The sequence below is a fragment of the Miniopterus schreibersii genome, assembly GCF_964146895.1.
Source record: "Miniopterus schreibersii genome assembly, chromosome: 5".
Taxonomy (NCBI): Eukaryota; Metazoa; Chordata; class Mammalia; order Chiroptera; family Miniopteridae; genus Miniopterus; species Miniopterus schreibersii.
The window spans coordinates 65,113,349-65,138,965 of NC_138106.1; the positions used below are offsets into that span (position 1 = coordinate 65,113,349).

Genomic DNA, 25,617 nt, shown 5'->3' on the forward strand with positions numbered 1-25,617 from the left:
GAGGGAATTTTTATTTTCTTCTAGCACTCCTGTGCTCACAGGAGCATACCAGCATGCTGCCTCAGAGGTTCGAAGCTCTGGCCCAAGACCTAATACACATCACAATTTCAGGGTGCATCCAAGAGTCCCATCTATAAACATGTATCCCCAGAGGGTGACCATGCTTGCCCAGGGTGTTGTGAGTTAGGGAGATCTAAGTTCCTGTGGTCCTCCCTTTGCTCAGTGCAGTCTCCACCATCTGGCACTCTTCTGGGGGTAGATGTATACCATTATTGCATGTCCTCTGTCCCCTCCAGATCAGTGTGCCTGGACTCCTTGACTCTGTGGCTACATTCTGATGTTTAACATTCTTCTTCCTACCCACCGCATTCCTAAGTATTTCACAACTAACATGGTGGGAACTAAGATGAGGGCAAGTCCCAACTTTGCTACATTTTCTGCACAGCTTAGAACATTGCTTCGTAGGAAATGGTTGAAGGCACCACAGGGTGCTCTGCTGATCCTATCTGCATGTGTCATTGTGACCCACACTTTAACAACTGTCCTGAGAGGAATACAGATATTGCAAGAGTACTCTTGCTCTCTTCTAACTCTTTGGAATGTGTGGTACCAAGTATTGCCTCTTATGCTTAAATAGGGCTATGAGCGTGCTCATCAATCTACCCACTCATTTATCTACTTGTTTAATAACCCATTCAATAAATGTTGGGCAATGGGGATATGAAGATAAAAGACATAGTGCTTGCTTTCCAGAAGCTTCCAACCCAGTGAGGAAGAGATGTGTTGTGATGGCATGCCTTGGGAAACACAGAAAAGGGGATTCTCACACCGGAACAGTGAGTCAGGGAGATTTGGCTGAAATAAGATGAATGCTGGATTGAACTTTTTACCATTTCTTTCTTCCTTCCTTTTTTCTTGAACTGCGTCATGTGTATTAATCAGGTGGAGGAGGGAAGAGTTCCAGGAAGCATGAAAACTATACAGAACTAAGGAAGCATGTTAGAGAGCTTAGCATATTTGGGGAACTTCCAGATGTCACCTTTTTTTTTTTTTTTTTTTTTTTTATAATAGCAGAGTCCTAATGGGCAGCAGCCAATGAGATAATGATCCCTCTAAAATATGTCTGGAGGAGGAAGGGGAGACTCCTATGTTAGCCTGTAATGGTCAGATCATACTTTTAAAATGGGTGTGTCTGTGAGATTCAAAATAATATCTTATAGGAGCCCTGGGATGTTCCACCTGGAGGAGACAGAGATTGAGATAGCAGTCTGGCTTGAGACTTGTTATGTTGGCTTCTGTGAGTGGAGGCAGCACAGCTGGGTCGGGGAGATTGCATTCTGAATCTTGTCTCTTTCACTCAAAAGGTAATGTGACCTTGGGCAAGTTTGTGACATCTCCAAACCTGTGTCTTCCTTTATGAAGAGGGTTATAATAATCTCTCCCTCACCACAGATGTGAGAATTACATTATTTATTGATAGAGGAAAGAACTTAGTAAATACTTGACAAATGTTAGTTTCTCTTTCCTTCTGTCTTTTTCTCTCCTTTTTCCCCCTTTTTCTTCTCTTCACACCCTCCTTTTTTCATGAATCAAGTTTTTATTAAGTAAGTAATACATGTCAAGCATCCTGCAAGGATCTATAGTATCCATCATAGTAGCTACCATCCACACACGGCTATGGAATACTTGACATGTGGCTAGTCCCAACTGAGATATCCTAGAAGTATGAAACACAGAAGTTTAAGACTTAGTACAAAAAAAGGAATGTAAACTATTTAATGAATATTTTTTTCTGTAGATCACACGTTTAAATAACATTTTGGATGCATTTGGTTAAATAAAGTATGGTATTAAAATTAATTTCATCTGTTTCTCCTTATTTTTAAAAATGTGGCTACAGGAAACTTAAAATTACATGTGTGGCTTTTATTTTATGGGACATCACTGTGCTGGCTTTTGGGGACTCAGTGGTGAAAAGAAAAACCACCTTTGTGGAGCTTATAGTCTAGTGAGGGAAGATAGAAAACAATAACTAATTACAAAAACAAAAGAAATAAAAAATAAAATTTAAAAAACCAAACATAGAGTCCACATTGTAATAAATACTGTGAAGAAACATTTCTATGGGGAGGAAAGCTAGGGGACCTAATTTAGATCCACAGACACCTCTCAGATGCTGTGCTGGGCCTGCAAGGAGGCCTTCCTCCATAGAGTTTCCAAGCAAAAGTGGGAATGGAGCATTCCAGGCCAAGGAAACAGACTGCCAGTCAATATTTGAGTCTACCAAACACCCAGGGAATGTAGAAAAGCTGTGGGGTTCCCAGACTCCTTGGAGCTTGTGGTCTGGTGAGGAGACAGAAGAGGCAGGTCCCTGAGTGTGCAGGGTTGGGGCAACTACCGGCTCTGGGAGTGCCTTTCTCTTCCCCTAGGACCATCAGGGACCATAGTCTTGGCTGTGCAGGGCCCGCCAGTTCTTCCTTCATGGTGGGTAATGCTCATATTTGTTCCTTTCCTCCTGTTCCCATTACTCTGCTCTGGCACAGACTCATCATCTCAGAAATGAGTGCCCGCATTTGCCTCTTAACCAGTTTCCTTGCCTCCAGCCTCTTGCTCCCTTTAATATCTTCTGTGCATGCTGCCAAATTAATCTTCCTGAAATACCATTTAGACCATGTAACTTCCTTGCTTCAAAGCTTTTACTAGCTTCCTGATACTGGCAGAGGCGCAGCTTGCCAGGAGCTGCTGCACCTCTCTCTCCTTTCACCAGTAAGACACAGTTCCCCGGCGAAGCTCCGCCTAACAGCAGGATTCGCAGCTTCTTCAGCTGATGTTGAATAGTCTCACCTCTTTTTGAAGCCTCACCTTTAGTTCCTGTATTTCCACTCCTGCCCTGCATCATACTCTAGGCCAAGCATGTTGGAGTTCTCATTGTTCTTCAAACACGGGGTTGCACTGTCTCCCAGGGAAGGGCAAGAGCATATTAGTAGGAGCATGGGTTTCATAGTCAGCCAGACCACTTTCAAACCTCAGACCTGCCATTTGACTAGGTGTGAGAAAAAAACCTTTTCAAAAGTTATTTATCAGCCAGGCAGAGAAAGACAAATATCACGTGATCTCGCTTATACGTGGAATCTAAAGAACTTAATAAACCAATGAACAGAATAGATTCAATGACATGGAAGCATAGATGAGACTGATGAATGTCAGAGGGATGGAGGAGGGTGGGTGGGTGGAGGGGGAGAGAGTAACCAAAGAATTTATGTGCATATATACTCAATCCAAGGACATGGACAATGGTGGGGAGGGGGAAGGAACGGGGTGGAACGGATCATTGGGGAGAAAAAGGGACATCTGTAATATTTTAAACAATAATAAAATTTAAAAAAAAAAGTTATTTATCTTTTTAAGCCTTAGTTTCTTCCTCTGTTAATACCAGGAGGCTAATAGTAATTTGTATCCCTTGGGGATGGGCAGATGAGACACTGAAGGTAAAACATTTGTAGGTGCTTAGTCCATATAAAGTCCTTAATTTGTGGGCATTGTTTCAGGGGTGGGGAACCTTTTTTCTGCCAAGGGCCATTGGGATATTTATAACATCATTCATGGGCCATACAAAATTATCAACTTAAAAATTAGCCTGCTTTATTTGGTCAAACGTTTAATTAACTCACCCCTAATGTGATGGCTGGAACTGCTTCTCTTGATGAGTCCTTGGCAGGGCCAGACCAAATGATTTTGCAGGCTGTATATGGCCTGGGGGCTAGATGTTCCCCACCCCTGGACTATATGAGTGGTAAGCCATACTTGTGCTGATTAACAGAGATGCCTCCAGAAACCCCTGGCCCTGCTTTCATTTTGCATCCCTAATGCCAGTTAGCAAGCAGTCTCCTTATATCTGGTGATGGTGACAACTTCTATGTACCTTTGATGCTGGCCAGAAACACTGGGTGGGGACACTGAATAGTGGGGTCAAGGAGCTGGATGGGCCCTCAAAGACGATTGAGTGTAAGACCTCTGAATTTCCTCAGCTGTCCAAGTAGATCCGGAGGAGTTAGTTAAAAAACTCCTGTCATCCTTTGTGGGGCTTGCTATTTTTCTTGCACAGCCATCTCTAGTTGTTGTTTTTTTTCCACCGAGGTCCAGTTATTGCTGGTTTATCATTTGCTTTGGGCCACTTTTAATTAGATGCTTTCTTTGACTTCTGTCAGTGAAAAGCAGTAAAAAAGGCTTGAAACCAGGGATATAGGAGACGGCCTCAGCTGTCTCCTTCTAGTGAGTAATAGCCTCACTTCCTCCTTTGTTCCTAATCACACTTCTTAAGGTCCTCCATAGAATTAATCAGATCATGGACTTGGAAGGGTTAAAAGTCTCACACAACTTTTAGGTGTTATTATTACCCAGTCTTTCTTCACTTTTTTCTTTTTTCTTTTCTGAGACTTAGTGTAAGGCCCACTGTTAAAATGAGGAGGCAACTTGAGGTCTTCTCATAGGGAATGTTTTTTAAGACAGTACTGCAGGTAGACTTAAGGCAAATTAGCCATAAAGAACTCTGTTATTTTAAGTAGAAAAAAAATTAAGAAATCATCTTTCCAAACAGTTCTAGATTTTTGTTTTTTAAATAAACTTCGTTAGTTTTGGATTGCAACAGACTGGTCACAACTCAAACAAATTAAATTACAAAGAACACACTGTGCTTCAGAGTCCCCTAAGTAATCACGCAGGGTCTTTTTCAAACTAGGAGGCTTTAAGTGGAAGAATGCTTTTGTTCAAGGTTGACTTTTATATTTGCAGTCAAAGTCAGAAATCAATAAAGATATATTTAAAAAAAAGAAAAAAAAGAAATAGACTCATAGATATAGAGAACAAGCTGATGGTTGCTAAAGGGGAGGAGGGGAAGGAATGGGAATAAGAAAATTAAAAAACATAAATTCTTGCTCACATGGAACTGATATTCTAGTGGTGTGGGAAGGCAAGGACAACACATGAAGCAGCAAAATATAGGGTGTCCCAAAAAATGTATACACACACTTTCAATAATTATAAAGGCAGTGTTTATTAATATACATTTCATTTTCAAAATTGAGCTATCAGCTGTTAAAGTGTGTATACTTTTTTTGGGACACCTTGTATACAGAATGGCAGATTGTGGAAAGCACTGAGAAGAGTACTGGAGGTGAAGGAATGTTTTAAGTTTTAAGTATGCTAATTAAATAAGGAGAGTCCTGGCTGGTATGGCTCAGTTGGTTGAGTGTCATCTTGTGCACCAAAAGGTCGCTGGTTCAATTCCAAGTCAGGGCACACACCCAAGTTGCAGGTTCAATCCCTGGTTGGAGTGCATATGGGAGACCACCAATCGATGTCTCTCACATCTATGTTTCTCTCTTTGACTCCCTCTCCCTCTAAAATCAATTTAAAAAAACATATTTAAATGAGGAGGGCTTCACTGAAAACTAGCATTTAAAAAATAAATAAAATAAATGAATAAATAACTGTAGCATTTAACTGCAGGAAAAAGACAAAACGCCAACAGGAATTCAGAAGATGTCTTGTATATTAGGTCCTCAATCTGTATTTGTTTCATCTGTCTAAAGGAACAAGACTAATATAGTGCCCATCACACTTGACCACCCTTAAGACAGTCCTTCTTACTTTGAGCCCCAAGATTTTCCTCTCTTATTTTACTTGCTCAGAACTAATTTTCAGAAGAACCGGTAAAGAACCAATGATTTAGAGGCTCTGGTGTTAGAATGCTGGGAATCATGAAAAGTTAAAAGAAGTGTTGGAAATTGTCCTAGACCAATGATTTCAACCTTTTCAAATAAGAGAATGACCCATTTTTAACATCAGAGAATTTCTAGGTTCCCTCTCCACTGCATCCCACAATTTGATTGTGGCTATACTTTTAGTATCTGTTGATTAAGAGAAAAAGACATACCCATACCAATCCAGATGACTCTTAGAGTGAAACCTTGTCCCAGGTATCTTCAGCTTACCTGATGAGGCCACCAACATTTTATTATTTTATTTTTGTTAATCCTCACCAAGGGTATTTTTCCCATTGATTTTTAAAGAGAGTGGAGAGAGAGAAACATTGATATGAGAGAGACACATCAATTAGTTGCCTCCCACACATGCCCTGACTGGGACCAGGAATCAAACCTGCAACCTAGGTATGTGCCCTTGACTGGGAATCCAGCCCGAGACCCTTTGGTGGGTGGGTCTAACCACTGAGCCACACCAGCTTGGGTAAGGCCACCAACATTTTAGATCAAAGTTTTCATTGTATAAATGAGGCACAGGAGCATTTGTGATTAAGAAATAGCTGGTGTGCAATCCAGAAAAACATAGGATGTTTAAATAGAGATTTGGAAATAATCAGAAGTCATGACCAAGTCAACCTGAGGTCTCTTACTCAAGGAAACACGCCAACCCCTGATTAATAGATTACATTCTTGGGGAGACAGAAATATTTTTTAAAATTTATTTTTGTTAAAAGATTTTATTTTTTAATTACAGTTTACGTTCAATATTATTTAGATTTGGTTTCAGATGTACGACATAGTGGGTAGACAATCATATACTTTACAAAAGTGATCCCACGATAGAGACACAAATAATTGTGTTTTCTTATTTTCATGCGGCACTTTAGTGTTAATTTCATCACTAGCTTCATGGGTATTGTTGAGAAATCTTCACTCTGAGCACTTGCAATGCTCTTTACCCCCAGGGAAATGCCTTCATGGGCTGCCAGATGAAACACAGGATGCTTGGTGAAATTTGAATTTCAAATAACTCATGCAATATATAGGGTATACTTATGCTAAAAATCATTTATTTACCTAACATTCAAATTTCACCAATATTCTGTACATCTGTTGTTGTTGCTAAATGTGGCAATTCTACCTCCAGATGTTCAAAGTGGTACCAAGTTCTGAAAGGCAGGAACCGAAAACATGGGTGACATTTTCGCACAGCTGTCAACACTGGTTACTGACACATTTTCTGGGGACCTTTTGGATTTCTGTCAAAGGAAGGCTCATGTATGGCTTTCTCAGGGAGTCTTGCTGTTCTTCATGGACACACAACCCACCTCAGATACTGGCAGCCCAGGCAGCTGTCACTTATTCTCTTTATTCCCTCAGTTTATTATTATTTACTTTGAGGTTTGGTCATGAATGTGTATACCAGACCTTCTGTGAGGTGGGGGCAGAAGCAAAGGTGAAGATTTCTTTGGGATGAAGTAATGATTTTAAGGGTCAAATCAGGGGACAGGGGAGTGGGCAAGTAGGAAGGAGACTTCCACTTACTCAGACCCTTCATTTTTCTGTATAGGAGTCAGAGAACTTCCCATGGGGATAGTGAGCTGTAAAACTCTCCACTTTTTCTTGTCTGAACTTGAACTTAAAGGAGGTTGGAGCTTAGATGACTTTGTGTCATTTTTTTCTCACCCAGTTTCTCTCTCCCTCTATAAGTTAATTCAAAAGAAAAGCTGGTGTTGGGTCTTTTTTTTTTTTAATTTTTGAAATTTATAGGATTTTTCTCATTCCAATTATAAAAATCAACCAATTTATTACAAAAACCTGCAGACTACTGTGACAAAGCCAAAGAAACAGCTTGTTTAAATGACTATTTACATTGAAATTCTGTCACCTCAAGGCAGACCTGTGTAAAAGAATGACTTTTCGTACCATGTTCTAGGGATCAGAGTGTTTTCCTGTCTAGCAGGTTGGAAAGAAAGCACTGAAAATTAGGCTTCTTGTTGGATAGGATTTTGTTTCCTGCCCAGAAATGGGATTTTGAAGGTTCATTTTATGAAGTTCTACGATGGTGAATGCCAGTGTCTGCCCTCTCTCCCCCAAGTGAGACCTCAAATGTTTGGTTGGTAGGGGGTGAGTATTTGAAATCAGAGGATATAAAGAAATTAAATAATGGAGTAGTTAGTGGTAGACTGTAACAATTAACAAAAGACAGTAAGGACTACTCGGCCGTAGCATTTGAATTCGCATAAGAGTAGCATTGCTTTGATTCATTCATGAAATATTTTGGAGTGCAAGCTTGGTGCTTTGATTAGTAAGGAGCTCCTGGCTAGTGAGAAGAGATTGAGTATAACAGTGGGAGAGAAGGGCTGTGGTAAAGGGACGTGCAGGTGCTGTGGGGCCAGAGAGGGTGCAGTCTAAATTAGACAGGAAGTCCAAGATCAAGGGAAGAGTCACCTCCAAGGTAAGGTCTTTCCAGCTTTAACTTCTTCCTTGTGAGTCTTGGGGTCACAGCCTCGGGTTTCTCAGGATGGTCTTGATTTCTGATGTGCTGTTTTATCGTCAGACCCTGTGACAGAAAAAACCCTTTCTAACTTTTTAAATGGGAAATTCCGAAAAGATAGAGAAATAGAGAATAATAGAGTGGTCCCTTGGGTTTCGAATGTATTCCATTCTGGAAGACCGAGTTCTGAAACGTTCGAAAACCAAGGGACTGACAGCCGACGGCTGGGCCTCAGGATCTTGCCCTCAGTGGAAGCCGTGTGGTAGGTTCGACTTCCGAAGCGCGTTCGAAAACCAAAGCATTTACTTTTGGGTTTACGGCGTTCTTAAACCGAAATGTTCGTCAATGGAGACGTTCAAAAACCGAGGTACCACTGTATAATGTAGCCATTACCCAGTTTCAACAATTACTCTCATGGCCAATTTTGTTCTATTTCTCCATCCACTCCTTCTCTCCCCCATATAATTTTTGTATTAGTCATGGTCCTCCAGAGAAACAGAACAAAACAGGTGTGTGTGTGTGTGTGTGTGTGTGTGTGTGTGTGTGTGTGAAAATATACGGAGATATTTATTTATTTGTTTATTTTTTTAAGGAATTGACTCTTGAGATAATGAGGGCTAGCAAGATTGAATCTCTGTGGGGCAGAGTTGATGTTGCAGTTTCTACTGGGAAGATAACGTGGAGGCAGAATTACTTCTTCCTTGGGTTTACTCTTAAGGCCTCAAGTGATTAGATTCCCCACCCGGTCATGCCGAGGATAATCTGCTTTGCTCGCTGTCTACTGATTTAAATGTTGAGCATGATATATAAAAATATCTTCACAGCAACAACTAGGCTGATCTTTGCCCTCAAACTGGGTGCTATGGGCTTAGCCAATCTGACATATAAAATGAACTGTTACAATTTTGAAACTAATGTCATCATATTATTTTGTTCATAATATTTTAGCATATATCTCTAAAGAATATTCTTTTTAAAAACTTAAAACACAATACTCTTATCACTCCTATGAAATTAAAAATTCTGAATTATTTTTGTTTGAATCGAGATACAAATTAAGCCCACACATTGATTCAGAGGAGTCTATTGATATACAAGTTCTCCTTTCATCTCTCTTTGTTTTGCTTATAATTTATCTGTGGAAAAACTAGTTTGTCCTGTAGAATGCATCATCTGGATTTCACTGGTTGCATCCCTGTGTCATTTAACATGCTTCTCTGTCCCTGTATTTCCTGTAAGTTGATAATACAGAGAGGAGCACACCCAGGTTCAATATTTTTTTGGGGGGATAATACGTCAGGCCCATCTTGTTTGGTTGTCTTTCTTGGATGTCAGCAATCTTTGTTTATCAATGCCTGAATTTACTAATTTATTAGGGTTTCTAAAGTTCTAAATTATATAATTTCTTCTGCAGCTATTAGCAGAAATTTTTATATAAAGAGAATATTTCCCTCATTGAGTATATGGGTATAGCTTTTCCTAATTCTTTATCCCAGTGTTTTTTCAAGTTGAATTGATAATCTCATATAGGTGTCTGCTGACATATTCTTGGGGGCAGGGAGGAAGGTCTACAAGCTCTGTTATAATTTTCTAACTGCATTTTCATCTCAGCAATAACTAAGAATAAGCGTATTCTAGACCACCTGGATGAGCATCTTGTATGAGAGTTCAACCGGTGATCTCAGTGTTGGAGCCCACATTTGTATTTAGGATCATGACAGGGCAAATAGCACTGCTTTTGTTATCAAAGGTTGATGAATAAAGAAGATGGGCTTGCCCAGCCAACATGGCTCAGTGGTTGAGCATAAACCTAGGATCCAGAAGATGGCAGTTCGATTCCCGGTCAGAGCACATGCCCGGGTTGCGGGCTCGATCCCCAGTGGGGGGTGTGCAGGAGGCAGCCAATCAATGACTCTCACCATTGATATTTCTCTCTCTCTCTCCCTCACCCTTCCTCTCTCTGAAGTCAATAAATAAAATATTTTATAAAAAAATAAAAAATAAAGAAGATGGGCTTAATATGCCAGACAACCTTTCAGGGGCTTTCAGTTTGAATAGAGAATTGAGTCAATTTGGGTGACACAATATACAGATTATGGACCAAAAAGAAGATACACTGTAGCTGTCAGTGCCAGAGTTATACTGTGAAAGGTGAGAAATCATTGTTATACATTATTTGTATTAGTTTATTTGATTTGTGTTGGTTTTGTAGTTTTGCTTATATTTAATTTATAAATTGTTTTTATTTTTATAGTTGTCTATATATATATTTTTCCTATTTAAGAAAATTTATAATAAAAACAACTTAAGTCAACATACTGGCTCTGAAAGAACGTTTTTCTTTTTTTCTTTTAAAAGGTTGCATATAACTCAAGTATGAGAAACACTGCTTTATCCTGTTCTGGCTTTCACAGGGCCATTAGGTAATCCCACATTCAGTGCACTTGGTCTTGTTAAGGAGTGTGCTCCTGGGGAGGGTGTGTATTGGGGATAAAGAGCTGTATTGGGGAAAGGGTGTTTGTGGGCCTCCTCCCCTCCCTGACATCATCCTTAAGCCACAGCGGCCTCCTTTGTACCTTTCATTGGTGCCTTGTGAGGTCTGGTAAATGGAGCATCTTAGGCCATACCTACATTACCAAAACAACTCTTTGGAAAGATAGAAAGCATAACAAAAGCTACCCAAAGCAGTCTTCTCCAACTTTAAAGTGCTGAGTTACCTGGGGATTGTTAAACACGCAGATTCTGACAGCAGGTAGGGGCTGGGGCCTGAGAGGCAGCATTTCTAAGCCTCCCAGGTGGGTAACTATGTCAGTCATCTTACTTGACTTTTCTTAGATACAGAGTCAGCATTCAATAAATGCTCATGATTCTTGTAATGCTTATTACAATTAGCTTGTGGCACGGAGAAGGGTGGATGCGATGGGGAAGAGAACAGGCTTAAAGGTAGGCGCACTTGAGTCAGGATCCCACTTTTGCTATTTATAAGCTACTTCACGTTTTTTCTCCCCCCCCCCCCCCCCGTTATTTCACGGCTTTGTTCCTTTTGTTTTGTTTTTATTGTTTTCTTTGTTAAAGGAAAGTAGCCCAAATTCATAAAAGCATAGGTAAATTATGTGAGCACATAGTTTACTAAAATCTTATCAGTACTGAATACGAATGTCCAGAAAATGCTCATCTCAAATTTTTATGAAAATGCAACTAAAACAGCAGAGAGACAGCACAGCAAGCTTATTTAAAAAACTAAAATTGATAAAATTGAAATAAGTTAACAGTTTGCTTGGGTCAGGGAAATAGAACCTCCTATACCACTAAGAATGAAAAAATTCACAATCAGTTTATACCACTGCTAACTGCTAATTGGGCAAGTTAGCTTTTCAAAGCCTCTGGCCCGTTCATGTAAAATGGGGAGGAAAATACTATCAAGTGGAATTGACAGAACTCTGTACACTCCTAGAGTGGTGGATGCTCAACAGATGCCACTTTCCCCCTCTTTTCCCTTTTGGACATTGACTTGGGGTTGAATCTTGGTTCTTTGATGACACTGTTGTGAATCATGTTATCATCATTATGAAATGCACCTCTTCACCATTATCTTTAAAGTGAGAATAACTATGAGGGTTAAATTAATTGGTGCACGTAAAATGTGTGGGCACTATTGGACGGCTCTTAGCTTCCCTCCCATTTAATAGCCTACCGCAGCTTTTCGGTTTTTTTTTTGTTTTTTTTTAATATATCTTTATTGATTTCAGAGAGAGGAAAGGAGAGGGAGAGAGAGAGATAGAAACATCAATGATGAGAGAGTCATTGATCGGCTGCAGCCCGCAACCCGGGCATGTGCCCTGACCGGGAATCGAACCCTGATCGCCTGGGTCCTAGGTTGACGCTTAACTGCTGAGCCATGCCCAGCGGGGCCCTACCGCAGCTTTTCTACCCCAGCTTCAGCCTTTCTGTTTCTTCTTTCTTACCCATCTAATTTTTTATATTCTCCAGCTTGAGGAGCCCTGCAACTCCACTCCTCATGCCGTCCCTCCCTTGGCACATTGGGTGGCCTCTTCAGGAGCCCATCGCAACCAGCAGGGCACGGGAAATTGTGCTCTGTTGCCTCCCAGTCCCATTCTTCACAGCCTAGACACATAGAGAGCACTTGGGGTTCCTGCCTGACTTGGAATAAGACACACCTCTGGAGAGCTTGGAGGCATTTCAAGCAAAAACAACCTATAACATTTACGCGGTGTCTACTATGTGGCAAGAACTTTACTTGTATTATGTCAGCTTATCCTCAGCTTTATAAGGTAGTTCTATGAATATCATCATGCTCATTTTATTTTATTTTATTGTTTTTGTTAACCCTCAACAAAGGATATTTTCCTATTTATTTTAGAGAGACTGGAAGGGCTGGAGAGAGGGAAAGAGAAACATTCATGTGAGAGAGAGACATTGATTGGTTGCCTCCTGAGGCCAGGGATAGAACCTGCAGCCAAGGTATGTGCCCTTGACCGGGAACAGAATCTGTGACACTTTGGTGTGTGAGACGACACTCTAACCAGTGAGCCTCACCAGCCGGGGCATCATTCTCCTTTTGTAGGAGAAGAAACTGAGGCAAAGTTAAAAAACGTCCGTCAGGTCAAGCACAGTGGTGGAGCTGGCCTTTGCATGCAAGCAGTCTGATACCAGAATCTGGGCTCTTATTCACCTGGAGGGAATTTTAAAGTGTCAATGCCTGGGCTCGCCCAGACTAATTGAAACAGAATCTCTAAGAATGGACTTCCGGCATTGGTTGCTTTTTTATGAACTCTTCAAGGGATTCTATGGTGCAGCCAAGATTGAGAAGTAGATAACGCTATGCTCTGGAGTCTCCCTCAGTGACTTGGGACCTGAGAGTTTGTAGAGGGCAACTGCTGTTCCTACTCTCTTCTTCCCCTCTGCCTGTTGGTGACCGTCATTCTTAAGGAGGTGTGGTAAGCTGAATAATGGTCTCCCAAAGTCAATCATGTCCTAATCTCCAGACACTGAGAATATGTTACCTTACATGTGTAGGGAAGGTAAAATTTGACCTCTATCCATGTTATAGCTGGGACTCTACACAAATAGACAAATTAACAAGAGAAACAGTTTTTTAACACTTGCAGCACACATCAGGTAGGGGAAACCTCAACAAAAAGGAACTCAAAGCAGAGGCTTAGAGTTCCAGCTTATATAACATCCTTGGTAAAGAACAGCCAATTTGTAGGAAAGCAGTTTTAGGCTTCCAAGGGCGGCACATTGGGGGAAGGTAAATACATGGGAGGGAACTAGTGGAGTGAGGTTTACTCGATGCCATCTCTGGGACAATGAAAGAATGTAGGTTGTTTTTATAAAAGAAGGAATTCAGGGGCATGTTTATTTTTGTTATAAATTTAAAGCAATTACTATTTATGATATTATTTTCCTAAGTATAAGACAGTTCAATGAATTTTTTTATTTTTTTCGATGGGGGCCTAAAATAAAGGAAGGCCTGGAGCTGATGGGGTCTGGTTACAGCATGAGAACAGCTTTAATGTATGTTCTTAGGGCCTTGTTAAAGCTAATTTCTAGGTACCAGTAGGACACTTGTGTAGAATATGAGCTCTCTAAGAAACTCCTTTTAGATACAAAAGTCCAAATCTTTAAAGGTATATCCATTTTAATGGATAAGCCTTTCTATAGCTTAAAACCAATAAAATAAGCCTTTATAGCTTAACTGTGGACACAAGAGGTGTCCCCAAAAGCATACAAAAGATGCAGTAATCTCAAGGTCCAAAATTTCTCCCAAAGATACTCTAAGAAAGTAAAGACCTTCATAGTTACAGGTGGTAAAGAAGCTCTGTCCTTTCACAGAGATGCCTTAAATCACAGACCCGGTGATCTGTGTTACCTGATGGGTTATACTGGAAAGTTTCCCAGCACAAACAAAATAAAGAAAGGAGAGCCGTCAAAGGCCCTTTATGGCTTCCTTATGGCAAATACACAAAAGAGACAAGAAAACAATGACAATTTCTGAGAGGCTGTATGTATCTCCAAACCAAATCCACAGAGTCACAATTTAAAGAACTAAGTTTTACAAATGTTTTTTTGGAAAAACATTTGGAAAGTAACTTTGGAAGGAAAGGGAAAGAAAAATTTTTACCTTCCTTTCTTGGCTGGGCTCTGCAAATGGAGATCTGGGATTGCTGACTTTGGTAAGAATTCTTACATATCGCTGGCTTTCTGTCTGTTTTCCCAGGATCCCATCTGCCGGCTCTGGAGCTGGTAGGGCATCCCAGCTCATCTGTGTCTGCAGAACCTGGGGAGGCAAAACTTGACCCGTTTAGACTTTTAGCTGAGACTCTTTAACAAAAAGACAGATTAACAAAGGAAAACAGTTTTATTTATTTATTTATTTATTTATTTATTTATTTATTGAGAGGTCTTTTACTTTTCTGTGTGTTCTCTTACACGTTTACTTAATCTATTTGCATGTATTACTTTTATAATTTAAAAAAGTAGTTAATATAAACATGTAACAATAGACAATTAACGATGAAAGGAAAATCTAATATATTAATTCCAGTTCAGTAAAAAAATAGAATACTTATGTGTCAGTGCACATAAAGAGACTCTCCATACATGCATGGAAGTTTTTAAAAACATTTTTTTATTATTTTATTTTTTGATTTAACTTTGCAGTTAACACTGTTTTGTATTAGTTTCAGGTATACAGCACAGCGATAGACATTCATGTAGGTTACAAAGTGTTCCCTCAGATAATTCAAGTGCCCACCTGGCACCACACAGAGTTATTACAATATTATTGACTATATTCCCAAAGCTTTATCTCACGTCCCCATGACTATTCTGTAACAACCAATTAGTACTTCTTAATCCCATCACCCTTTTTCACCCCGCTCCCCAACACCCCTCCCCGTGGTATCCATCAGTCTGTTCTCTGTGTCTGTAAGTCCGTTTTGTTTGTTCATTTATTTTGTTCTTTAGATCCCACATATAAGTGATATCACGTGGTATTTGTCTTTGTCTGACTTATTTCTCTTAGCATAATACCTTGTATTATATCCAAGCTGTCACAAACAGTAAGATTTCATTATTTTTTATGTACCACAGCTTTTGTAACCACTAGTCTATTGACGAGCACTTGGGTTGCTTTCACATCTTGGCTATTGTAAATAACACTGCAGTAAACATGGGGGTGCATATATCTTTTCAAATTAGTGTTCTGGGTTTCCTTGGCTATATTCCCAGAAGTAGTTTCACTGGATCATAAGGCAGTTCCATTTTTAATTTTTTGAGGGACCTTCACGCTGAGAAAAACAGTTTATTAATGCATGCACTGCACATCACAGAGGGGAAAACCTCAGTGAAAAGTAAGTCAAGATGGTGGCTTAGAATTCTAGTTTATAGAGCATCTTCAGCAAAGAACAACACATTTGTAGGAGACTGAAAGCAGTTTTAGGCGGCAAACTATGGGAAAGTAAACATATGGGAGGGAGCTAATGAAATAAAGTTTGTTTGCAGATTCCTCTGGTGTCATCTCTGAGCTAAGAATCTATTTCTGGTGAAAAAAGAATTTATATCCTGCCCTCGGCAAAAAGGGGAGGGTATAGATAGCTTTTCCTTGCATTTGCTGCTGCTTAATTGCCTTCAGCTCAAAATAACTTTTTTAAAAAATATATCTTTATTGATTTCAGAGAGAGGAAAGGAGAGGGAGAGAGAGAGATAGAAACATCAATGATGAGAAAGTCATTGATCGAGCCCGCAACCCGGGCATGTGCCCTGACTGGGAATTGAACCCTGATCGCCTGGATCCTAGGTCGATGCTCAACCGCTGAGCCACGTCCGGCCGGGCTCAAAGTAATTTTTATATCAAAGACGTATATTTTGTTTTATTTTGAATTTATCTTTATTGTTGAAAGTATTACAGATGTCCCCCCTTTTTCTCCATTGATCCCCTCCATCCCACATCCACCCCACCCCCAAGCCTTCCTCATACCAATGTCTGTGTCCCTAGGTTATGCACATATGCATATAAGTTCTTTGATTAATCTCTCCCCACCCACTCCCCCACCTCCCTTCTGAGATCCTTCAGTCTGTTCCATGCTTCTGTGTCTCTGGATCTCTTTTGTTCATCAGTTTATTTTGTTCATTATATTCCACATATGAGTGAGATCATGTGGTACTTGTCTTTTTCAAAGAGGCGTATCTTAGTGTGAGATATCCTGGTTTCCTTCACATGGTAAAAGGGATTTTGGAGATTTGATTAAGTTAAAGATTTTGGGATGGGAAGATTACTCTGGATTATTTGAATTGACCCAATGTAATTACAAGGGTCCTGGTCCTTATAAGAGGGAGACAGGAGGACCAGAGTCAGAAGAAGGACCTGTGACAACAGAAGAAGGGGGTTAGTATCAGAGAGAGAGAGGGGAAGATACTGTGCTGCTGACCTTGAGGATGGTGGAAGGCGAGCCAAGGAATGCAAGAAGTCTTTAGAAGTTAGAAAAGGCAAGGAAATGGGTTCTCCCCCAGAGCCTCTAGAGGGAGAATTACCCTGCTAACACCTTGGTTTTACTCCAGGGATATCCATTTCAGACTTCTGACCTTCAGAACTGTAAGTTATTAAATTTGTGTTGTACTTTCATGGTAATTTGTTAGAGCAGCAACAGGGCACTAAAGCAGGGGTATTTGGTATTGTAGAAAGAACAATGCCCACCAGTACCCCAGATATTTGGGTTCCTCTTCTGCTTTCTACCACTTACTGACTATGGACATTGTCTCAAGCTTAGCTGCCTCTTTGAAATGAAACCAGTACCACTGATGCATTCACAGGCAGGGCTGGGCCGATGGCCTCATCCATTTCACAGAGGCAGGGACATAGCCTTGATACTTTGGCTCAGCTCAGCGTAGCTCAGCCCGGCTCAGCACTTCCAATGTGGAACCACTGTCCCCACTCCCCTAGGCTGAGCTTGCTATCTCTCACATTGTCTTGAGTTATTTTATCAGTAGCTAAAATTATCTTGTTTCTTTCTTTATTTGTCATAGGTACTGTCCAAAGTCAGGAATCATTATTTCTTAGATTGGGCTTAAAAAAAATAACAATTACTGCCCAGTCAGTGGAACTCAGTGGTTGAGTGTCAACCCATGAGCCAAGAGGTCACTGGTTCCATTCCTGGTTAGGGCACATGCTCAGGTCGAGGGTTCGATTTCTAACAGGACATGAAAGAGGCAGCCTATCAATGTTGATGTTTCTCTCTCATCAATGTTTCTATCTCTCTCTCCTTCTCCCTTCCTCTCTCTCTCAAATCAATAAAAACATATTAAAAAATAACAGTTACAATAAACAAATGAGACATAAATTTCCTAACACCAAGAGTCTGAGAGACTAAAGAGTTATTCTGCTGATGATTCCTCCTCTACTCCAGTCAAAATTGCACAGTGTTCAGCTATCACCCTACTGTTTCAGCCTCTGCTTATGTGATTTATTCTTTCATAAGCTAGATTGGAACATGACGTTCCCCCCTTGCCTTCATTTCCACTGTTTGATAGTGGGCACAGAGCCTTATGTCCACATTGGCCATCTTTTTCAAAATGGGGAGATATTCTAGATAGACCTTTATATGACTGCACCTAGGACAAATGTAATTGGCAGTGATGACATCCAATAATAAGTGCTTGACTTCATGTATGCCATATTTAATGCCCAGCCCCTCTTTGTCCTCAGTAGTAATATGAAATGAAACCACAAACTTGAAAGATCTTAATGTAAAAGACCATGGGAAATTTGCAAACATTATTTTTCCAAATGATGTTTTGTTTGTTCTATTAGTTACAATAATGTGTTCATTATCTTTCTGAAAAAGGTGCACATAATCTTGGTTGGACCTACTTTCATACAATAGTTAACAGCTAAATTTGTTACATTTCCCTTTTTCCCAAAAGAAAAGAAGAAATTCTTTTTATGTTAAGGGAATTTGACCAAGGGCCTTCTAAACCAGTACTTTTAAAACATTTATTAAATTTATTGGGATGACATTGGTTAATAAAGTTATATAGGTTTCACAGAATTGAATGCTATATAGCAATCAAAATAAACTACATGCAATGAGATGTATTCTCACAAACATTTACATGAAATATATAAAGCATATATTAAAAAATTCCTACAAAAATACATATTAAGTTCAAAACTGGGTAAAACTAATATATAAAAATAAAAATCAGGATACTTAATTTGGTAAGAAGTATTGGTAACTAGGAGAGATCTCAAGGAGAAATTTTGGTTTTCTGGTAATATTTAATTTATTAGAGTTTTCTGCATGCATGTTATATTTTAATAAAAAGTAATTAAAATAAAAAGTTATATAGGTTTCGAGTATACAATTCTATAATACATTGCCTGTCATTGTGTGTTCACTACCCAAAGTCAAGTTTTCTCTGCCACCATATATTTGACCCCCTTTATCCTATTCTACCTCCCTCCACCCCCTCACCCTCTGGTAACCACCCTGCTGTTGTCTGTGTCTGTGGGTGTTTGTTTGTTTGTTTGTTCATTTGTTGCTTTCAGTTTTATATCCCACATATGCACAACATCATATGGTTCTTGGCTTTTTCCACCTGACTTATTTCACTTAGCATGATATTCTCAAGATCCATCCATGTGTTGTAAATGACAGTCTTTCATCTTTTCTTAGGTCTGAGTAGTATTTCATTATATATATGTACCACATCTTTTCCAATCATGTATGGAAGGACACTGGTTGATTCCATGTCTTGGCCACTATGAATAGTGCTGCAATGAACACAGGGGTACATATATTTTTATGAATAAATGTTTTCAAATTTTTCGGGTAGATACCCAGAAGAGGGATTGCTGGGTCATATGGTAACTCTATTCTAAAATTTTTGAGGAACCTCCATACTGTTTTCCATAGTGACTGTACCAATTTACAATCCCACCAGCAGTGAATGATGGTTTCTTTTTCTCCACAACTTCTCTAGCACTTGTGATTTCTTGTCTTGTTGATGATAGCCATTTTAACAGGTGGGAGGTGGTATTTCATTGTGGTTTTGATTTGCATTTCACTAAACCAGTACTTCTTAATGGGGAAGGAAATGTGATTTTGCCCCTTGGGACATTAATTAATATCTGTAGATATTTTTGATCACTACGACTTGAAAACAGTGCCGCCAGAATCTAGTACGTGGAGACCAGAGATGTTGCTAAACATCTTGGCACAGGACAGCCCAACACAGCAAAGAATTCTCGGGCCTGAGATGTCAATAGCACTGTTGAGAAATTCTGCCCTCAACCAGTGTTTCTCAAACTTGAATGTGCTTATGAATCACCTGGAGATCTGGTTAAAATAAGAATTCTGATTTGATCTCATGTCCCCAGTGGATAGACTGTTCCTGGCACATCATAGTTGTTTAATAAATATTTGTTGAAAATATGGATGGATAGTTAGAGGAATGAGGGAATGAATGGTAGAACAGGCAGCCAAGAGCACTCATTGTCATTCCCATACGTATATGAATAATCTTAGAGGCACTTATTCCTAAGAAAATTGGATTTCCTCTCAACAAGCCAGAAATTTCCCAAAAACACTTTCCAGGGAATCACAGATATCCATAGGTAAGAAATGACTTCCTTTCTCTGGCATCTCCCATTGTCCCTTCTGACATAGGGAGGGGGCTCAATGATTAGTTATTCTGGGTCATTGCCAAGGCTGGGTGTGTGTGTTAGATGGATACAGTGGGAAAAATGTGGAGACCCTAACCCTGGCCCCACATCTGAGCCTTCCCCAAGGGGAAAGGATTCATATAAAATCAAATTTATGTGTGTGTTGGTGGCAGGAGGAAGTGGAGAACAAGAATAGGTTTTCAGAGGAAAATCACATTAGAATACATTTCATGGGGTAGCCTGCTGGGGAAAAGACATCCACCAGGGGGCAACATGAAGCTGAAGGGTGGGGAGAACTGGATGCTTGTGTAGTTTGTAAGCCTATGAGCTTCAGAAACCAGAGAGTTATTAGCCCTACCTGGAAAATCGTTTCCTTTCCCCTTATTTTTGGTTCTTTGGGCTTCTAATGATTATCTTCTATCAACCACCCTTCCGCACACAGATATCCAAGCCAAGCCTGAATTTGGAACTTGATCCAGAAGTGTCTTTCTTTCCCAAGATGATCCTTGTGCTCTTGGAAGCAGTTTGCTTAGGATCCTGATACATCTCTGCTGCCTTCTGAGAATGGGTTGTGGCAGGCAGAAGAGAGAAAAGGAAGGGAAGAGCAGGATGCAGGGAAGTGGGTAAAGAGGTGAATCAGCCAAGGCCATGAGAACTGGGCTACAGAAGCCCTCTGTAGATATGACAAGGATTCATCCAGATGTCACTGTCAATAGAGCTCCTGAGAACAGCGCTGCCCTGCTGGAAGGTGTGATGTAAATGCGTGTGTCAACACTGTTGATTCAGGTGTGGTTACTGCATTTTGGCTATCCACAGTCACACAGATTTCTCCTCCGGGCAGAGAGTGGGGAGCAGAATACTGGGTTGAGTTTGGGGCCCATGTCTTTGAGGGAGCCGTTTATCAAGACTGATGAGTGTTCTGCACCTTCCCCGGGACCTCAAAGGGATTGGAGTTTGCTATAAGGCTAACAGAGAGTGACGTTTGTATGTCACCAGAACGGGTTGCTAAGGTAGTTAGAGGAGTCCCCTTTTCAGGACATCTTTGAATGGAAACTAGATTTTTGTATTATGGGATGGTTTTAAGGGCTCTGATGCACATCTCTGTAATATCCCTTCTTTGCTCAAAACGTTCAGCCTCTTCTTATTGTATTGTCTGTAGAATAAAGCTTAAGCTTCTTAACCTGGCATTTAAGGTTCTCTATTATTTGGTTCTAAACCACCTTCCTAGGTTTTGTTTTAAAAGAAATTTGAAAACACTTGAAAAGCAGCAAACTAGAAAGAGAATGAAACTTCCTCAGTTTGGTAAAGAATAACTACCTCAAACCTACCGCTAACATTGTACTCAATGGTAAGAAACTAGATGCTTTCCCCTTAAGACTGGGAACAAGGCAAACGCGTCTCCTTTAACCACTCCTATTCAACATTATACTAGAAGTCCTAGCTAATGCAGGAAGGTAAGAAAAGGAAATACAAAGTATACAAATAGAGAAGGAAGAAATAAAACTGTCCTTGTCTGCAGATAACATAATTGTCTGCAGAACATCCCAAGGAATCAACAACAAAAAGCCCTACTGGTGCCAATAAGCTATTCTAGCAGGGTTGCAGGATGCAAGATTACTAGAGAAAAGTCAACCGCTCTCCTGTGTACCAGCAACGAATAGTCGGAATTTGAAATGAAAAACATACCGCTATATTAGCACCTCCCCCAAAAAAAGAAAAGGGGAGAAAAGAGGTACTTAGGTATAAGTTTAACAAAATAGGTACAAGATCTATATAAGGAAACTACAAACTTTTAGGTTCTTACCACATCACTTATACTCATCTCTAGCATCTAGACCTTTGTCAAATGAAGTCCTCGCAGACAAGTCAGCCCAGCTTTCCCTTTTGTTGGCAGCCCTGTGCTCTCTGACTTTGACTACAGTAGGTGGGAAAGAAAAGTTTCACCTCCTTCACATGTGCCAGCAGCTCAATGGTAGAAAATCCCAGAAGGAGAAGCCCTTTCCCTACAGTGTTTAACCCACTTAAAGGTGATTGATGGAAATTGATGGGCTACTCACAGACCTTTTCTAGTGTCTTCCCTTATCTAGGGGGATAGTATGAGATTTGGAATCAGATATATAAGGAATTTGGGATCTTAGCTCTAGTCTATACTAACTCTGTGACTTAGAGTACATTAGTAAATCTCCCGACGTCTCAGTATTCACATGTGTGTGGTGGAAATAATACTTCCTTGAGTTGTCTCAAAGAGAGGATAACTGAAAAGGTATTAGCACATACCAGATGCTCAATGAACGCTGGCTTTCTTCACATCTCAGGTCTGCATTACTCACAGAAACAGCCCACGCTTCTGTTTACGTTAAAGAGTTGGTTACAGGCAGGTGATGCAACATAACATTTGTTCTTACTTTCTATTTGTGTTTTGGTTTGTTTTTTCCTTAAGACATAAATCTTAAGATTACCTCACCATACATCATATTTTCAAGTTTACAGTTCTGTTTGTCATTCTGGATGTTTGGCTAAGAATTGTCCATGACACATGGATGTTTTTGTTATTTAAAGATTGAGAGGGGTGTGGGAATAAAATGCCGGGGTATAGAAGAGATCAAGACAAAATAGAATCTTAATATATGATAAAATAACTAGAATGGCAGCACTCTAGAATGATTATTGTCTTGTGACAGTCAGATTATTATTCTGGCCTCAGGAGCAGCTATTGAGCCACCCGCCTCCATCCAATATGAGCAAACTCATCAGGTGCCAGGGTTTATGACACTGACAGCTGACAAATGGCCTCTGGGGTATGGCAGTGGGGAGGTCACATTTAAATTTTTCTGTCATAGCATCACTCTGCCTGTTTTCATATACTCTAAGCCTTTGGTTTTCAAAACTCAAGAACACATAAAAATCAACTGGCGAGTGCTTATTGAAATTTAGACTCCTGGGCCTCCCCCTGCTGATGGATTTGGTAGATCTGAAGTGGAGCCCAGGAATCTGCATTTAACCACTGCAGCTGTTTCTGATACTGGTTGCCACCTAAGTCAGAGTTTCAGGGAGGTTGAGTCCATGCAGGAGCTCATCATTCACTGGCTATTTTTTGAGTGCTAACTAGGTGCAAGGCATTATGGGGGATATTGCCCTTGCTCACCAAAGGTTTACAATGAGAGGAAAAATAAGACTAGGGTATAGACAGGATAACAGCTGCCAGCTCTCTAGAGTCAGACTGTCGCCTTTTCCTTGTTTCCATTTCACTTTGTGCAAGCCTCACATTGGATTAGAATGTTTTATGCACTTATCTCTCTACCAGATTGCATATTCCTTGGAAGCTAGCGAACTTCATTATTGACCTATCGCAATTTTTTCCATCATTTTTTGTTATTCCTATAACTTTGGTTTTGGTCATGACTCCAGCCCTGGCACCTGTGGCAATGTCTTGTTTGAGGCCATATGTTAGGAAATGGATTGTCTTTATAGGACTTGTCCAACAGGCTCTATTACATTACAGCTGCCATAACCATTCCCTTTGTCATATGTTCATCTTTTTTTTTTTTTTTTTTTTTTGCAACACAGATCAGCCTTTTATTGAATGTGTTACAAAAGGTTTAGTCAAAAAGACCAAAGCCCGTGTCATCATCAGACTCCTCCGACTCTTCTTTCTTTGCTTCCACTCTCTGCTCAGCTGGGGCAGCAGCGGTGGAGGGGGCAGGGCCTCCTGCTGGGGCAGGTCCACCAGCCCCTACCTTGCAGATGAGGCTCCCGATGTCGACCTTGGCCAGAGCCTTTGCAAACAAGCCTGGCCAGGAAGGTTCAACGTTTACACCAGCTGCTTTAATGAGGACACTGATCTTATCCTCTGTCACTGTCACCTCTTCGTTATGCAGGATAAGGGCCGAGTAGATACAGGCGAGCTCTGAGACCGAGGCCATGGTGTGGGCGAGTAGTGGGCGGGCGCTGCCCGGAGTGGTGCTAGTCGCCAGGTGAAGTGAGGGCCTCACCCCAACGCGGCCTTAGCTTCCTCGGAAGAACCGAGCACCTTACCGGCAGCTGGGGACAAGGGCCATATGTTCATCCTGATGGCCTGGAAGAGAGATAGCAAAGATCACGCATGCCCCACTGGCTTCAGTTCTCACAGCAGGTAGTACATGCCTGAAGCTAGTGGTCATGTGGGAGGGGTAACAAGGTGAGTCCCATTGGGAAACACTCTATGGTACAAGTTTAGACAGAAAGGTATGATGCTCAAAAGGGTGTGGTCTCTAGGTTCACATTTATGCAGAATTGTGACATCCTGAAGGCTCATCTGCTCGACTTCATTCTAGGAGATATGAGCACATTGGTTTAGTCTCCAAGGAAGAAGAGTTTTAGATTGAGATCAGTCAGTGCCTGCTTTTCCTTCTTGAGACTGGAACCATTATAAATTCTGGGAAGAAGAGAACTGAGTTGAACTTGGCATTGAGGAAAGTGTGAAGGTAAGGATAGTTTAAAAAAATTTTCAAAACGAAATTTGGGAAAGTGCTAGTACGAAATCCTAGAGAATCAAAAAAATTTAAAACTACATATGCTTGTATATGCTTTACTTTGAATGTTAAGGCAAATAGTAAAGGGAAGCTCAAGAAATAGTTCAAATTGGTTTAGTGTATTGGAATTTACAAATGTGTCTTAAAATATGAGTCAATTAAGATTTAGAAATACTTCATTTTAGTGGCGGCTCAAAGTGAAACTTTGGTTTAAGTTTTCTTCTATGGTATTTATTTTCTATTAGAGTTAGCTATTTGGTTGAGATGCCACCAAGGATACTGTAGAATATTTTCCTCTGGGTTACTTTCCCCTTTCGTGCACAGGCCTGGTCTGTGTTTTATGTGACTGTAACACTGAGAATTAACACCTAACACCCAATGTAGATTTTGGGATCTACCCAATATTATCTTTAAGTGCTGGAGTTTTTAAAATATTTCCCTTTTGGGTACTGAATGAGTATGTGTGCGTGAGTGTGTGTGTGTGTGTGTGTGTGTGTGTTGGAGGAGGGCAGTCAGTAAAAAAGGGGCCAATATGGATATCAAGAGTTGTATCACGTCTTTAACCCAGAGGGTGATTTTGGTGTCATTAGGAGCAGAGAGGTTTTTGGACGGGGAAGGAGAATGAATTTTTAGAATGAACTGAAGTTGGAAGCCAGTGATTGAATTTTGCATCCTTGTAGGTCTGGGTGAACCACTTTCCCTTTGTGAGGTTATAAGTGGTGAGATCAGGCAGGGAGGATGTTGAAAAAGGACCTTTTTGTTTCCTTGCCTGGTGATTTTCCCTGGGGGTTTCTGCTGGCTGGCTGGCAGGTATGTTCTGCTTTGCGGGTGAGGAAAGCCCTGTGTTCTCTTTCCAAGGGGGATGTGTCTGTTATTTGGATTAAGATCTAATCAAACTCTGGAGTGCTTGGCTTTTACAAGTAATAAATTGTGCCTGTGGGGAACATTAAGCAGGGGACCAAAAAAAAAAGATCTATGGGTAATGGTGTCATCTAGGAGATGACATTGAAGTGATATTTGAGGACTTGGGCAACTTTTTCTTTCCACATTGAAAATGAAGTAAAAATGAATGTCATTTGAGGTGCCACTGGGAGCAACTGGGTTTTTTGGGTCAGGCAGATAGAGCAAGCCTGCTTTCACTTCGTTCTGTTTAGGTCATTT

At 40.4% G+C, this 25,617-nt stretch overlaps 1 protein-coding gene and 1 pseudogene across 4 annotated transcripts in view; one reads left to right on the forward strand and one right to left on the reverse strand.

Moving 5' to 3' along the window:
- Positions 1-25,617, forward strand: part of TMEM45A (transmembrane protein 45A) — a 75,660-nt gene that overhangs the window by 29,216 nt on the left and 20,827 nt on the right. Inside the window, exon 2 of one of the 3 annotated variants that reach the window (XM_081138480.1) lies at positions 24,259-24,408. The exons of the other annotated variants lie outside the window; for them this stretch is intronic. The gene's annotated coding sequence lies outside the window, so the exon portion shown is untranslated. The remainder of the gene's footprint in view (positions 1-24,258; positions 24,409-25,617) is intronic. 3 annotated transcript variants of the gene reach the window in all.
- Positions 23,545-23,993, reverse strand: LOC308557985 (large ribosomal subunit protein P1 pseudogene; annotated as a pseudogene). The gene has a single exon. The product of its transcript is annotated as a large ribosomal subunit protein P1 pseudogene (transcript).